A 15,896-nucleotide genomic window follows, 5' to 3' on the forward strand; every position below is an offset into this window, starting at 1 on the left:
GTGACAGCAGAGATTAACAGATGGGAATATATTAAGTTGAGAAGCTTCTGCACCTCAAAGGAAATAGCGCCCAGGATACAAGAGCCCCCCACTGAGTGGGAGAAACTATTCACTGGATACCCATCAGATAGGGGTTAATCTCCAAAATATACAAGGCACTGACAGAAATTTAAAAGAAAAAACATCTAATCCCATCAAAAATGGGGAGAAGAAATGAACAGACACTTTGACAAAGAAATACAAATGGCCAAAAGACACATGAATAAATGCTCCACATCACTAATCATTAGAGAGATGCAAATCAAAACAACTATGAGGTACCACCTCACACCACAGAGAATGGCACACATCACAAAGAATGAGAAAAAACAGTGTTGGTGGGGATGTGGAGAGAAAGGAACTCTTATCCACTGCTGGTGGGAATGCCGTCTAATTCAACCTTTATGGAAAGTGATATGGAGATTCCTCCAAAAACTGGAAATCGAGCTCCCATATGATCCAGCTATAGCACTCCTAGGAATATACCCTAGGAACACAAAAATACAATACCAGAACCCCTTCCCCTTACACCTATATTCATCGCAGCACTATTTACCATAGCAAGACTCTGGAAACAACCAAGATGCCCTTCAACAGACGAATGGCTAAAGAAATTGTGGTACATATACACAATGGAATATTATGCAGCTGTCAGGAGAGATGAGGTCATGAAATTTTCCTATACATGGATGTACATGTAATCTATTATGCTGAGTGAAATAAGTTGGGAAGAAAGAGAGAGAGAGAGAGAGAGAGAGAGAGAGAGAGAGAGAGAGAGAGAGAGAGAGAGAGAGAGAGAGAGAGAGAGAGAGAAACGCAAAATGGTCTCACTCATCTATGGGTTTTAAGAAAAATGAAAGACATTCTTGCAATAATAATTTTCAGACACAAAAGAGAAAAGAGCTGGAAGTTCCAGCTCACCTCAGGAAGCTCACCACAAAGAGTGATGAGTTTAGTTTGAGAAATAACTACATTTTGAACTGTCCTAATAATGAGAATGTATGAGGGAAATGGAAAGCCTGTCTAGAGTACAGGCGGGGGTCGGGTGGGGAGGAGGGTGATTTGGGACATTGGTGATTGGAATGTTGCACTGGTGATGGGTGATGTTCTTTAAATGACTGAAACCCAAACACAATCATGTATGTAATCAAGGTGTTTAAATAAAACATATAGAAAAATAAAAAGAAGTGGAATTGTCTGATAGGCAATTGGGAATCCATCCTGAACTAGGAAGTAGAAGGTAGGATCTGGGATTTCAAAGAAAAGGAATACAATTTATAGGGAAATGGAAAGATCATGCATCTGGTAAATAAATGTTTTCCATGCATTCAGAGACCAAGGGATGCAGGCCTTGGTAATTGTCCCTGAGTATACCACAGTTTGCCCTTATTCTTTGCAGTTAACTCTAATGACTTCCTGGAATATTCTTTCTAGCATTAGGTCATTTTGAGGGACAGATTTAAAAAAGCTTTCCTGAGTCCACAAATCCTCATGACCCCCATAAAAAATAAAATAAAATAAACATTTAACTCTAGCTGCATTAAATCTTAAAATATAGTGATTGAAAAAATTAAAATATTTGCCCAATTTTTGTATATTTAAATAGAAGTGTATTTCTTAAACATAGTCATAAAAGATTAACTTAATGGCATCTAGAACATTAATTTTACTTTATAGAAATTAATATAAATAAAGTATATAGGTATTTCTATATAAGTTAATAAAAATTATTTATTTTGATAATGTATTATTCAAAATAAGTTCAAGAAATTTTCTTCATGCATGACTATCATTTAATTAAAAGCAATTTTAGGAAAGCAGTCATATGATCACTAGCTGCAAAATGCACAAGTTGAGTATCAAAACTGAATTTCTCAGCTTCTAAGTATTATTTTTAGAAAGAATAATAAGGCGTTTTTATTTTTGGATTTAATGGAAGTGATTAGGCCTACAATGTTATTATACAGCATTTGCAAATATCTGTCAATTTATTTTTCCTTTTAATTTGCATTTTGTAGGAAGATCTGAATACCTTGAAGGAAGTTCCATACTAAAGAAAAATTATACTGATGAGGAAATTTGTTTTCTGGCCAGGAATCAAATAATACAACATCCAGAAAACATTTATAGTCAATTGGTCATTTTATTTTCTTATGCTGAATTTTCTTATGCTGAATCATTTATAATTAGATTGTTATAAATCAGGATAACCAATAAAATTATTTGTGTGAAACTATATATAGCTATATATTCATATAATGTACATTTTAATATTTGCATTGTATGATAGAATTTTCTTCTATATATAGGCATATGGGGGAAATTTCGTTAATCTACATGTGATAGAATGACACACTTCTGAAAAAAATACAGTAAAAGCAAGCAAATAAAATTATTTCCTAAATCAGATATATGCAATAAAGTTGATCTTTGCAATATACTTGAGTACTGAAACAACAACAAAAAAAACCTCTTCAGGCATAGTAAGGGACTGATCTAAATGGAAATAGTAAAAGGAGATTTATCCTGAAATAAGTGTTTTTCTTTTAAAGTAGCAAGGGTTAATTAAAAGCAGAAGAGAAAGTTAGCTGCCAAAATATGACCAAAGCACATCTCTGTGACTTTGTTTTCTTCCTTCCTTCCTTCCTTCCTTCCTTCCTTCCTTCCTTCCTTCCTTCCTTCCTTCCTTCCTTCCTTCCTTCCTTCCTTCCTTCCTTCCTTCCTTCCTTCCTTCCTTCCTTCCTTCCTTCCTTCCTCTCTCTCTCTCCCTCTCTCTCTCTCCCTCTCTCTCTCTCTCTCTCTCTCTCTCTCTCTCTCTCTCTCTCTCTCTCTCTCTCCCTCTCTCTCTCCCTCCCTCCCTCCCTCTCTCCCTCCCTCCCTTCCTTCCTTCCTTCCTAACATAGTCTTCTTTCTGATATTTTTCTATTAGTTCACTATCTTCATATACAAATGATAGGCTGGAGCAATAGCACAGCAGTAGGGCATGTGCCTTGCACACTGCTGACCCTGGATGGACATGGATTCGATCCCTGCTATCCCATATGGTCTCCTGAGCCAGGAGTGATTTCTGAGATTATAGCCAGGAGTAAACTCTGAGCGTCACCAGGTGTGGCCCAAAAACCAAAAAAAAAACAAAACAAAACCATATTTTTATTAGTTTCTAGTCTACCGATCATTATACTCATTGTTTCTAGTGGCCTTTTATTTACTTTTGGAGATATTCTATGTGCATTATTATATTGTTGATTAATAGTGAACTTTTTAATTTCCTTTTATACTTTAAATTGCCTTTATATCATTTTGCTGTCAAAATTTTTATGCCAACACTTCCAACAATACTATTTAAATAGTAGTAATAAGTAAACAATCTTGTCTTATTTAAGGTCTCAGAGGAAAAGCAACAAGTTTTTAACCACTGGGCCTGATACTGACTGAGAATTTGTCATAGATGATCTTTATTATGAAATACATTCATAATATATACATATTATTGTGGAATTTTATTATGAAAGTATGTCAAATCTTTTTCTGTTTATATTAAAATTGTGAGATATTCTTTCCCCCAATGCCCTAAACTTTCTATTGAAATGTTAATATCACCTGGATGGTCAGAACAACCCACTCCTGGGAGAGGTCTGTGGCTTGGAATAAAAAAATGCAAAATGTGTTGTTTGGGGGGGTAGGTAGAGGTCAAGGAAGCAAGGCAGCAAGGGCCGCTGAAAGGGAGACAGAGGCAGAGAGGCAGAGAAGAAGCAGAGAAGTGGTTGCTTGGAAAAGGCTTAGCATAGAAGCCATGTGAGGAATGCACATGGTGGTTAGGGCTGTGAAATAAAGCTGGACGATGTCTATGAAATTTTAAAAAGGGGGGGTGGGTTACCAGAGCTATAGCACAGCAATAGGGCATTTGTCTTGTATGTGGCCAACCCAAAACTGCACGTGGTATTCCCAGGCAGTCTCCCACCCAAGCACTAACCAGGCCCAATCCTGCTCAGCTTCTGAGATCAGAAGGGATCGGCATGTTCAGGGTGGTATGGTTACAGACATTAAAACAATAATTGGCACCTGAACATGGACTCAGGATCTGAGAACCAGAGAAGACCTTAGTGATGGTGAATGCCTATTGTTCCTTGACTCTTTGGTGGATAATCTTGGCTTTCTTTTGCTGGTGTGAGAAGGGAGAGCCCAGAATGTTGGACGTCGTGGCGCCTGATCTGGACATGGCAGAGACCCTTTTAGGCAGGATAGTCAGCATTGAAGGCGGAAAACTGAAAGATTGGAGTACCTCCCCCAAAGGCCTAGGCATGGACTTTTCTTCTAGCAAAGTTGCCTTTTCTCAGCCTCCCAATTTGCAGAAACTTATAAAATCACCGATTGGAAAGAAGCCAGAAAGACAGTTCCATTGAAAGGAAACAGCAGCAGGCAGACACCAGTTCCCCCACTCAAATTCCCCGCTCTGGATTTATCGAACTTCCCAGCCCAAAAGACCTTGGCAACCTAACACAGAAGAAAGTGGAAACGAAGAAGCCCAGCAAAGCACAACTAAGGAAAAACTTTTTCAAAACCTCTTGCATCTTAAATGTGTTTCAGGTTCATTTCTTGACCCTATTTGCATCAGTCATTGTCTTGCTAGTTAAAATGTTTCTTATCTGTATGGATCTTACTGTTTTGTTTTAAGCCCCAGTGCAAACAAAATTTTGTATCTAACTTTAATGGTTTAATATATTAGTTTGCACAATTCTGGAGAAATGAATGTTAGAGTTTTGAAGGTTCTCATCTATCCTAGTGAATGTTTTCCAATTGCTATAACATCACTGTTTATCTTATATAGCAGCGTATTTTCAAACTGTATTATCTGCAGAAATGTTCTTGTAATTTTGTTTAGAGAAGTTTATGTTCTAGACATATTAACATTGCTTGGTGTAATAATGCTAAGAATGCCAAACTATAAGTGTATCTGCAGAAATTAATAATATTTATTCTCAGAGAAGTCTAGGAAAAAATTGTGATATATATATATATATAGATATATATATGATATGGAAAAGGCTGATTGTTTTAAAAGGAAATGTGTACAATTTAAAGTTTGAGACTTTAAGTTCTGGTATGGAGTTACCACATGAGGCAGAGATTTGTACCTTTTCATTGATGAATACCCAAAAATGGAGAATGTGAGTATCCCTTCCCCCAACTTCCTGTTTATCCCACATGGATGGCCAGACCCACCCACACATGGGCGGGGTTTGTGGTTTGAATGAAAAAAAATAGAGGCAGCAAGAAAGGATGTTGTGTAGAGCATTGGAAAAGGGGAGAGAGGGAAGGAAGGAAGGAAGGAAGGAAGGAAGGAAGGAAGGAAGGAAGGAAGGAAGGAAGGAAGGAAGGAAGGAAGGAAGGAAGGAAGGAAGGAAGGAAGGAAGGAGGGAGGGAGGGAGGGAGGGAGGGAGGGAGGGAGGGAGGGAGGGAGGGAGGGAGGGAGGAAGGAAGGAAGGAAGGAAGGAAGGAAGGAAGGAGAGCAGCGGAAAAGGAAAAAGGAAAGAGAAAAGTAGGAGGAAGAGGAGGAAGAAGGAGGAGGAGGAAGAAGAGGAAGAAGAAGAAGAAGAAGAAGAAGAAGAAGAAGAAGAAGAAGAAGAAGAAGAAGAAGAAGAAGAAGAAGAAGAAGAAGAAGAAGAAGAAGAAGAAGAGGAGGAGGAGAAGCAGCAGCAGCTCAGGAGAAAAAAAGAGATGAGAGAGAAAGACATGGCTTAGGAGCAGAAGAGAATAAAATAGGCAGATAGCCAGAGGAGAAGCAGCAGAGAGAGGCTACTTGAAAAGTTTAGTATAGAAGCCATGTGAGGAAATGCACACATTTAATTGAAATAAAGCTGACTTCTATGAAACTTTAACTGGCTGCCTGTGAAATTATTTCGCTGCTACTACCCTTTTCCAGACCCACTGGCAAAGGGGCTATAGCAGGGGTCTCAAACTCGCGGCCCGCAGGCCGTTTGTGGCCCTCCGTACAACATTTTGTGGCCCGCGGCCGGCCTTCAAATATCGCAGTATTCGCGATTATTTGCTTACCAAATAATCGCAATAAAAATCGCATTAGTAAGAAAAAAATCGCATTAAACATTTGCATACCCCGAGCAGCTCAGTTCGGAGAATGCAAATGTTTAATGTGATATTATGCGATTTTTTTCTTACTAATGCGATTTTTTATTGTGAATATTTGATGAGAGAAATCCCTTATGCGGCCCTGCCTCACCCCGACTTTGCCTCCTGCGGCCCCAGGTAAATTGAGTTTGAGACCCCTGGTAATGGCACTGTGCCATGCCGAGAAAGGACTCACCCAGACACTAGGACATTAGACTTTATATTTTATTTTAAAACAACAAAAATTGATCATTTAATATGTGTCCTTTCTTTTGTTGGTATGGGTCACTCCTGGTGGGATACCGAGATTCAAACCACTGTTCATCCTGGATAGGCTACGTGCAAGGCAAATGCTTTACTGCTGTGCTATCTCTCCAGCCCCACTTTGCTAGTATTTTACTAAAATGTTTCACTGATTCCTCCAAGACTGATCCCTGAAAGGAGAGCTGAAACTAGGCCCACAGCACAGTTGGATTTGGCTCAAAAGCCAAAAATTAGTCATTCAAAAAATAAAGTCTTGGGCAATAAAACAGAAGTCTGGGGGAAGGGCAGAGACTTGTCCAAGAAAACAACTATGGAAGAATATAGCAATTTTCAACAAATAATATTATTTTTTAGTTTTCTTTTTTAGTAATGCCCTTATCAGATTTAGAGTTAGGATGATGGTTGTTTTATTTACATTGGGCAGGGTTCAGGGACCTTTACTTTATTCTTTTCTTTCATCTATGTTTCTCTCGCTCTCTGTTTCTGGGACATACTCAGGAGTACTCAAGGTTTATCGTGCTTAAATAAAGATATGAATTTAAAGTGTTATCATAATGAATCATGCTGCTATGATTTGGGTAAAGAGGAGAAGCAGGGAGAGCATCTTCATATTGGTCTCATGAGTCAAAAAGGAAAATAATAGCAATTGTCCTTATACATAAAGCAATTCTTTATATTCTTTTAAAATGTATCTAGTAGAGGATTCTAATTTAATTGTAGGGGCCTTAAGGAGACATGCCTACAAGGAATAGTAACTTACCTCATCAAGGATAGTTCTAGAGAGCAGGTGATCTCCAAAAGAGATTGGGGAATCTCTGAATCACATTAATTAATCAGAACTTAATGCTGATATGAAGGCATTGGCAGGCATATTGACCTGCTCTATAGATATTTATGAAGAATGGATTAATGAATTGTTGGCAGCAATATGGCTTTTCTCTTTTAAGTCAGAGGTTACTGGACATGGTAGCACATTGTTCCCAATTTCCTTATCCTCTGACACTGAGTCATACAATCTGAGACTCTCAAGTTTCGCCTTTACTCCTTCTTTCTATTTTCATTATTTCTATTTTTATTTCTATTTTCATTTCTATCAAAAGCAACAAGATGTAAGCAAAAGCCTAAAGAGTTCAAAACATGTTAATATGTACTAAATGTATGATATCATACTCAACTTCTAATACAGTTTTTTTAGAAAAAGATATTTTCTTTCCCTAGAGTTAAATATCAATACAGGAGGAAAAATTACTATAGGAAGACAAGGTTGAAGTGTTTATTATTCTTTATATAATACATTTGATTTTGTTATTCTCTAAAAAAGGCTTTACTTCTGAATGCACAAATGGATCACACTTGGTTGTGCTTAGGAGAACATGTTGGGTGCTGGGGATCAAACCCTGATAGGATCTCTACAAGGCAAACACCTTACTAGTTATACTGTTACTTCAGCCTTCTCTTTTCCTTATTTTGATTATAATTAAATGTTTGTCTATTTAATTTATGTTTTCAAAGAACACCTTTTATTTTTATCTGTCTTTTGAATTTTTTCACTTGTCTTAACTTTTATTTTTCCCATCTCTGGGTCTTCATTTTGTTTTTGAAAAACTCATTTTTTGGTTTGAACATAGATGCCATTACTTCTGATTAATCTTGTTTTATAAAGTAGGCCTATCTTGTGTAAGCTACAATATATATATTTATTTTTTAGTACTATACTTGCTGTATGCCACCTCACCTCTCATTCCTTGAGGAGTCCCGTGATTTACAATACTATTATTGAAATTTTCATGAATATATCATTTCTTTTTTTCTTTTGAATATATAATTTCAACACCACATACACCAATATCATTATTACATTCAGTACATTCAATACCACATACACCGGTCCAATTCCACATCCACCGGTCCAATTCCACATCCACCATGTCCCTCCCTGCTAAGCTAAGTTCTGTAGACCAACTTTCCCAGTTCTGTTGTTTTAGGCGATTTGTTTCTTTCTTACTATGTTTTTTTATACAGCACATATAAGTGAGACCATTCAAAACATAATGAATCTGTCTCTCTCTTTCTGACACATTTCAGCATGATACCCTCTAGATCCAATTACATAGTGACAAATTGCATCTCATTTTTTTTTTATCAAGGTGAGTAGTAATCCATTGTGTATTCACAAAATTTCCTATCTATTCTTGAGCATTTTAATTATTTTCTGATCTTGGCTATTGTAAAATCAATCATAATACAAAAATTGTTGGTGACTTTCTCTTCTTTTAAATTTTAGTAAACTTAATATATAAAATACTTTATGATCTAGTTCTATTCCTTTCCTTATACTACAGTACTATGTTTGGTAGAAATGGTCTTCCTTATTCACCACAAGTACTAAAATAGCAAACAGCAGATGTTCAGGAAATTTATCTTTATATGATGTAATATTTGTACTGTCATTAAAAGTGGTGACCAGTAATTTACATAAAAACTTATTATCTCTAATAAATGGATTGAACTGGTTAGTTACATGGCTAAAACAAATACATAGTTTCATTTTGTGGTCACAGGGGGCTGTGCTTAGGACTTGTTTCTGTCTCCAGAATATATGTTTTAATTTTAAAACTATATTTTCAAGCCCTAATAATAAATAAGTCTAATAATTATTTCTACTTAATATAATTAATTGTTAAAGATGTTTTAAGTGACATTTAATAATTTTAGAAAATGAGGCTGGAATAATTTTAAGCCTAAAATATTGCTTACATAATGCTTTGTAATAAAATAACATATTTGTAGCTATCTCTGCAAAGGTTTATAGATGACATTTCATTTTGGAGTCACCTTATACTCGGAGTTTTTTTTTTACTTTATGGGATATCTTTTCTCTATATGTATTCTTTTTTTATAATATTTTTTAAAAATGTTATCTCTTGGGTTCGGAGAGATGGCATGGAGGTAGGGTGTTTGTCCTGCATACAGAAGAATAGTAGTTCGAATCCCGGCATGGCTTTCCATATGGTCCCCCAAGCTTGCCAGGAGCAATTTCTGAACATAGAGCAAGGAGTAACCCCTGAGCATTGCTGGGTATGACCCAAAAACCAAAAAAAACGTTATTTCTTCCTAATTTGCAACAAATATAGAAGATACCTTTAAAATTATAATCAGAAGAATTATTGAATCTTTATAAACTGTGAAAATTAGTAGAACAAAAGTGAATGATAAGCTACCAATAATATATCAGAGTATCTTGCTGAAGATTCTCCTGGGATTCTTTTTCTTTTTCTTTTTTTTTTTTTGCATATTTTTTTTATTTAAACACCTTGATTACATACATGATTGTGTTTGGGTTTCAGTCATAAAAGGAACACCACCCATCACCAGTGCAACATTCCCATCACCCAAGTCCCAAATCTCCCTCCTCCCCACCCAACCCCCGCCTGTACCCTAAACAGGCTCTACATTTCCCTCGTACATTCTCAATATTAGGACAGTTCAAAATGTAGTTATTTCTCTAACTAAACTCATCACTCTTTGTGGTGAGCTTCCTGAGGTGAGCTGGAACTTCCAACTCTTTTCTCTTTTGTGTCTGAAAATTATTATTACAAGGGTGTCTTTCATTTTTCTTAAAACCCATAGATGAGACCATTCTGCGTTTTTCTCTCTCTCTCTGACTTATTTCACTCAGCATAATAGATTCCATGTACATCCATGTATAGGAAAATTTCATGACTTCATCTCTCCTGACAGCTGCATAATATTCCATTGTGTATATGTACCACAGTTTCTTTAGCCATTCGTCTGTTGAAGGGCATCTTGGTTGTTTCCAGAGTCTTGCTATGGTAAATAGAGCTGCAATGAATATAGGTGTAAGGAAGGGGTTTTTGTATTGTATTTTTGTGTTCCTAGGGTATATTCCTAGGAGTGGTATAGCTGGATCGTATGGGAGCTCGATTTCCAGTTTTTGGAGGAATCTCCATATCGCTTTCCATAAAGGTTGAACTAGACAGCATTCCCACCAGCAGTGGATAAGAGTTCCTTTCTCTCCACATCCCCGCCAACACTGTTTATTCTCATTCTTTGTGATGTGTGCCATTCTCTGGGGTGTGAGGTGGTATCTCATCGTTGTTTTGATTTGCATCTCCCTGATGATTAGTGATGTGGAACATTTTTTTCATGTGTCTTTTGGCCATGTGTATTTCTTCTTTGTCAAAGTGTCTGTTCATTTCTTTTCCCCATTTTTTGATGGGGTTAGATGTTTTTTTCTTGTAGAGTTCTGTCAGTGCCTTGTATATTTTGGAGATTAGCCCCTTATCTGATGGGTATTGGGTGAATAGTTTCTCCCATTCAGTGGGTGGCTCTTGTATCCTGGGCACTATTTCCTTTGAGGTGCAGATGCTTCTCAGCTTAATATATTCCCTTCTGTTAATCTCTGCTTTCACTTGCTTGGAGAGTGCAGTTTCCTCCTTGAAGATGCCTGTAATGTCCTGGAGTGTTTTGCCTATGTGCTGTTCTATATATCTTATGGTTTTGGGGCTGATATCGAGGTCTTTAATCCATTTGGATTTTACCTTTGTACATGATGTTAGCTGGGGGTCTAAGTTTAATTTTTTGCAAGTGGCTATCCAATTGTGCCAACACCACTTGTTGAAGAGGCTTTCCCTGCTCCATTTAGGATTTCCTGCTCCTTTATCAAAAATTAGATGGTTGTATCTCTGGGGAACATTTTCTGAGTATTCAAGCCTATTCCACTGATCTGAGGACCTATCCTTATTCCAATACCATGCTGTTTTGATAACTGTTGCTTTGTAGTACAGTTTAAAGTTGGGAAAAGTAATTCCTCCCATATTCTTATTCCCAATGATTGCTTTAGCTATTCGAGGGTGTTTATTGTTCCAAATGAATTTCAAAAGTGTCTGATCCACTTCTTTGAAGAATGTCATGGGTATCTTTAGAGGGATGGCATTAAATCTGTATAATGCCTTGGGGAGTATTGACATTTTGATGATGTTAATCCTGCCAATCCATGAGCAGGGTATGCGTTTCCATTTCCGTGTGTCCTCTCTTATTTCTTGGAGCAGAGTTTTATAGTTTTCTTTGTATAGGTCCTTCACATATTTAGTCAAGTTGATTCCAAGATATTTGAGTTTGTGTGGCACTATTGTGAATGGGGTGGTTTTCTTAATGTCCATTTCATCCTTATTACTATTGGTATATAGAAAGGCCATTGATTTTTGTGTGTTAATTTTGTAGCCTGCCACCTTGCTATATGAGTCTATTGTTTCTAGAAGCTTTTTGATAGAGTCTTTAGGGTTTTCCAAGTAGAGTATCATGTCATCTGCAAACAGTGAGAGCTTGACTTCTTCCTTTCCTATCTGGATTCCCTTGATATCCTTTTCTTGCCTAATCGCTATAGCAAATACTTCCAGTGCTATGTTGAATAGGAGTGGTGAGAGAGGACAGCCTTGTCTTGTGCCAGAATTTAGAGGGAAGGCTTTCAGTTTTTCTCCATTGAGGATAATATTTGCCACTGGCTTGTGGTAGATGGCCTTCACTATATTGAGAAAAGTTCCCTCCATTCCCATCTTGCTGAGAGTTTTGATCAAGAATGGGTGTTGGACATTATCAAATGCTTTCTCTGCATCTATTGATATGATCATGTGGTTTTTATTTTTCTTGTTATTGATGTTGTGTATTATGTTGATAGATTTACGGATGTTAAACCAGCCTTGCATTCCTGGGATGAAACCTACTTGATCGTAGTGGATGATCTTCTTAACGAGGCATTGAATCCTATTTGCCAGGATTTTGTTGAGGATCTTTGCATCTGCATTCATCAGTGATATTGGTCTGTAATTTTCTTTTTTGGTAGCGTCTCTGTCTGGTTTAGGTATCAAGGTGATGTTGGCTTCATAAAAGCTATTTGGGAGTGTTTCTGTTTGTTCAATTTCATGAAAGAGTCTTGCCAAGATTGGCAGTAGTTCCTCTTGGAAAGTTTGATAGAATTCATTAGTGAATCCATCTGGACCTGGGCTTTTGTTTTTCGGCAGACATTTGATTACTGTTTTAATTTCATCAATGGTGATGGGGGTGTTTAGATATGCTACTTCCTCTTCCTTCAACCGTGGAAGATTATAAGAGTCCAAGAATTTATCCATTTCTTCCAGGTTCTCATTTTTAGTGGCGTAGAGTTTTTCAAAGTAGTTTCTGATTACCCTTTGAATCTCTGGCATATCAGTAGTGATCTCTCCTTTTTCATTCCTGATACGAGTTATCAAGTTTCTCTCTCTCTCTTTCTTTGTTAGGTTTGCCAGTGGTCTATCAATCTTGTTTATTTTTTCAAAGAACCAACTTTTGCTTTTGTTGATCTTTCGGATTGTTTTTTGAGTTTCCACTTCGTTGATTTCTGCTCTCAGCTTTGTTATTTCCTTCTGTCTTCCTATTCTTGGGTCCTTTTGTTGAGCATTTTCTAGTTCTATTAGCTGTGTCATTAAGCTACTCAGGTAAGCTCCTTCTTCCTTCCTGATGTGTGCTTGCAAAGCTATAAATTTTCCTCTCAGTACTGCTTTTGCTGTGTCCCATAAGTTCTGAGAGTTTGTGTCTTTATTGTCATTTGTTTCCAGGAACCTTTTTATTTCCTCCTTGATTTCATCTCGGACCCACTGGTTATTGAGCATGAGGCTGTTTAACTTCCAGGTGTTAAAGTGTTTCTTCTGAGTCCCTTTGGAGGTCACAAATAATTTCAGAGCCTTGTGGTCAGCGAAGGTAGTCTGCAAAATTTCTATCCTCTTGATCTTATGGAGGTATGTTTTATGTGCCAGCATGTAGTCTATCCTGGAGAATGTCCCATGTACATTGGAGAAGAATGTGTATCCAGGTTTCTGGGGTTGGAGTGTCCTATATATATCCACTAGGCCTCTTTCTTCCATTTCTCTCCTCAGGTCTAGTATATTCTTGTTGGGTTTCAGTCTGTTTGACCTATCCAGTGTTGACAAAGCCGTGTTAAGGTCCCCCACAATTATTGTGTTGTTGTTGATATTATTTTTCAGATTTGTCAACAGTTGTATTAAATATTTTGCTGGCCCCTCATTCGGTGCATATATGTTTAGGAGAGTGAATTCTTCCTGCTCTACGTACCCCTTGATTAATATAAAATGTCCGTCTTTGTCCCTTACAACCTTCCTGAGTATAAAGTTTGCATTATCTGATATTAGTATGGCCACTCCAGCTTTTTTATGGGTGTTGTTTGCTTGGATAATTTTTCTCCAGCCTTTTATTTTGAGTCTATGTTTGTTCTGACTATTCAGGTGCGTTTCTTGTAGGCAGCAGAAGGTTGGATTGAGTTTTTTGATCCATTTAGCCACTCTGTGTCTCTTAACTGGTGCATTTAGTCCATTGACGTTGAGAGAAAGAATTGTCCTGGGATTTAACGCCATCTTTATTTCAAAATTTGGTGTGTGTTTTGGGTAGTCTTGTCTTAGATTAGGTCTTTCAGTTTTTCTCTTAAGACTGGTTTTGTGTCTGTGAAGTTTCTGAGCTGTTTTTTGTCTGTGAAACCATGTATTCTTCCATCAAACCGGAAAGTGAGTTTTGCTGGGTATAGTATTCTGGGTGAAGCATTCATTTCATTCAGTCTTGTCACAATATCCCACCACTGCTTTCTGGCATTGAGTGTTTCTGGTGACAGGTCTGCTGTAAATCTCAAGGATGCTTGCTTGAATGTAATTTCCCCTTTTGATCTTGCTGTTTTCAGAATTCTGTCTCTATCTGTGGGATTTGTCATTGTGACTAGGATGTGTCTTGGGGTGGTTTTTCTGGGGTCTCTTTTGGTTGGTACTCTTCGGGCATGCAGGATTTGATCACATATATTCTTTAGCTCTGGAAGTTTCTCTTTACTGATGTTCTTGACCATTGATTCTTCCTGGAAATTTTCTTCCTGGGTCTCTGGGACTCCAATGATTCTTAAGTTGTTTCTGTTGATCTTATCATAGACTTCTATTTTCGTCTGTTTCCATTCTTTGACTAATTTTTCCATTGTCTGCTCATTTGCTTTAAGTTTTTTGTCCAATCTCTCCTGCTGTATGGAATTGTTATGTATCTCATCTTCCACAGCACCAAGTCTATTCTCAGCTTCTGATACCCTGTCCCAGAGCTTATCCATTTTGTCATTCACTTCGTTTACTGACTTTTTCATTCCTGTTAGTTGACATGTTATTTCAGTTTGGAGTTTTGTCATTTCTGCCTTCATATTTTCTTGGTTCTTATTAGTGTTCTGTTCAACTCGATCCATGGTTTCTTGGAGTCTGTTGAGCACCTTCCATATTGCTAGTCTAAAGTCCTTATCTGAGAGGTTGATTAGTTGTTCAGTCATTATCTGGTCCTCAGAATTGTCATCTTCATTCTCTATGTCTGATGCTGGCCTGCGTTGTTTCCCCATTGTCACACTTGTATTGTGGGTTTTTCTACGTGTTGTGGTGGTATTCATTGTCTATATGATGTAGGCAGCACACTCCTCTGGCTCCTCCCTTTCTGGATGGGCTGACTTGCCTCTAAGGGAGGGGAGTCCTCCGTGGATGAAGCCTCACACTGGGTCAAATCTTAGGCCCGAGCATGCAACAGAGAAGACAGTCCAGAGAGAAATGTTTGCTTCTGTGATATAGCGCCGTTCTTAGTGTGATTTTTCCTTCTTGTTGCAATGGAGTTCTTTCCTTAGAAAGAGTGCACGGCCGCGTAGCGAAGCGGAGCGCAAGAGTTTCACGCAAGAGGACAGTAGACAGACATAGACAGGTCACACTCACAGTCTTTCACAGCTGAGCCCCACTGGGCCGGTGTACTTTCGCGGATTTTCCCCGCCTGGTGTCACACACAGGGAGCCAGCTTTTGCAAAGGTTAGCCGGTTTTTATGCTCTGAAGTCCCTCCCTGAAAATGGCTTCTGGGCGAGCGAGGTTTCTGGAGGCTCTTTTTGCCCCACTTGCAAGAGTTTCACGCAAGAGGACAGTAGACAGACATAGACAGGTCACACAAAAATATGGAACGCTTCACGAATTTGCGTGTCATCCTTGCGCAGGGGCCATGCTAATCTTCTCTGTATCGTTCCAATTTTAGTATATGTGCTGCCGAAGCGAGCACGGGATTCTTTTTCTAAAGGCACTGTAATTTGGAAGCGAAATAGTTCTTTTGATTTAGGTAATTGTATTTGATTTATCTCACTTATCTCAAAAGTAGTAATGCCCCTTTAGAATTTCTCTCAAAAAGTTGTTTAAAATTAAAAGCAAAACTATGCTGAACAGTATAACCCAATAGATTGATTATAAATCAAGAGAATCAAATTCTTATCAAGTCTCTTACAATTAAGTTCTCTTACAACTCAAGAGAACAGCTCAGTATCTCAAACTTTGCATTTTCTAATACATGTAATTGACTTGCAAATTCAAATCATAATTAACAATAGTGTTTATTAACCTAAATGAAAAAC

The 15,896-nt window shown here is 37.6% G+C and overlaps 1 non-coding gene across 1 annotated transcript; it reads right to left on the reverse strand.

The window, feature by feature from the left end:
- Positions 1 to 15,443: 15,443 nt before the first annotated feature.
- Positions 15,444 to 15,550, reverse strand: LOC125995752 (U6 spliceosomal RNA). Its single transcript, XR_007491164.1, has one exon. It is a non-coding gene; the product is annotated as a U6 spliceosomal RNA (small nuclear RNA).
- Positions 15,551 to 15,896: the final 346 nt, after the last annotated feature.

The sequence above is a fragment of the Suncus etruscus genome, chromosome 1, assembly GCF_024139225.1.
Source record: "Suncus etruscus isolate mSunEtr1 chromosome 1, mSunEtr1.pri.cur, whole genome shotgun sequence".
Classification (NCBI taxonomy): domain Eukaryota; kingdom Metazoa; phylum Chordata; class Mammalia; order Eulipotyphla; family Soricidae; genus Suncus; species Suncus etruscus.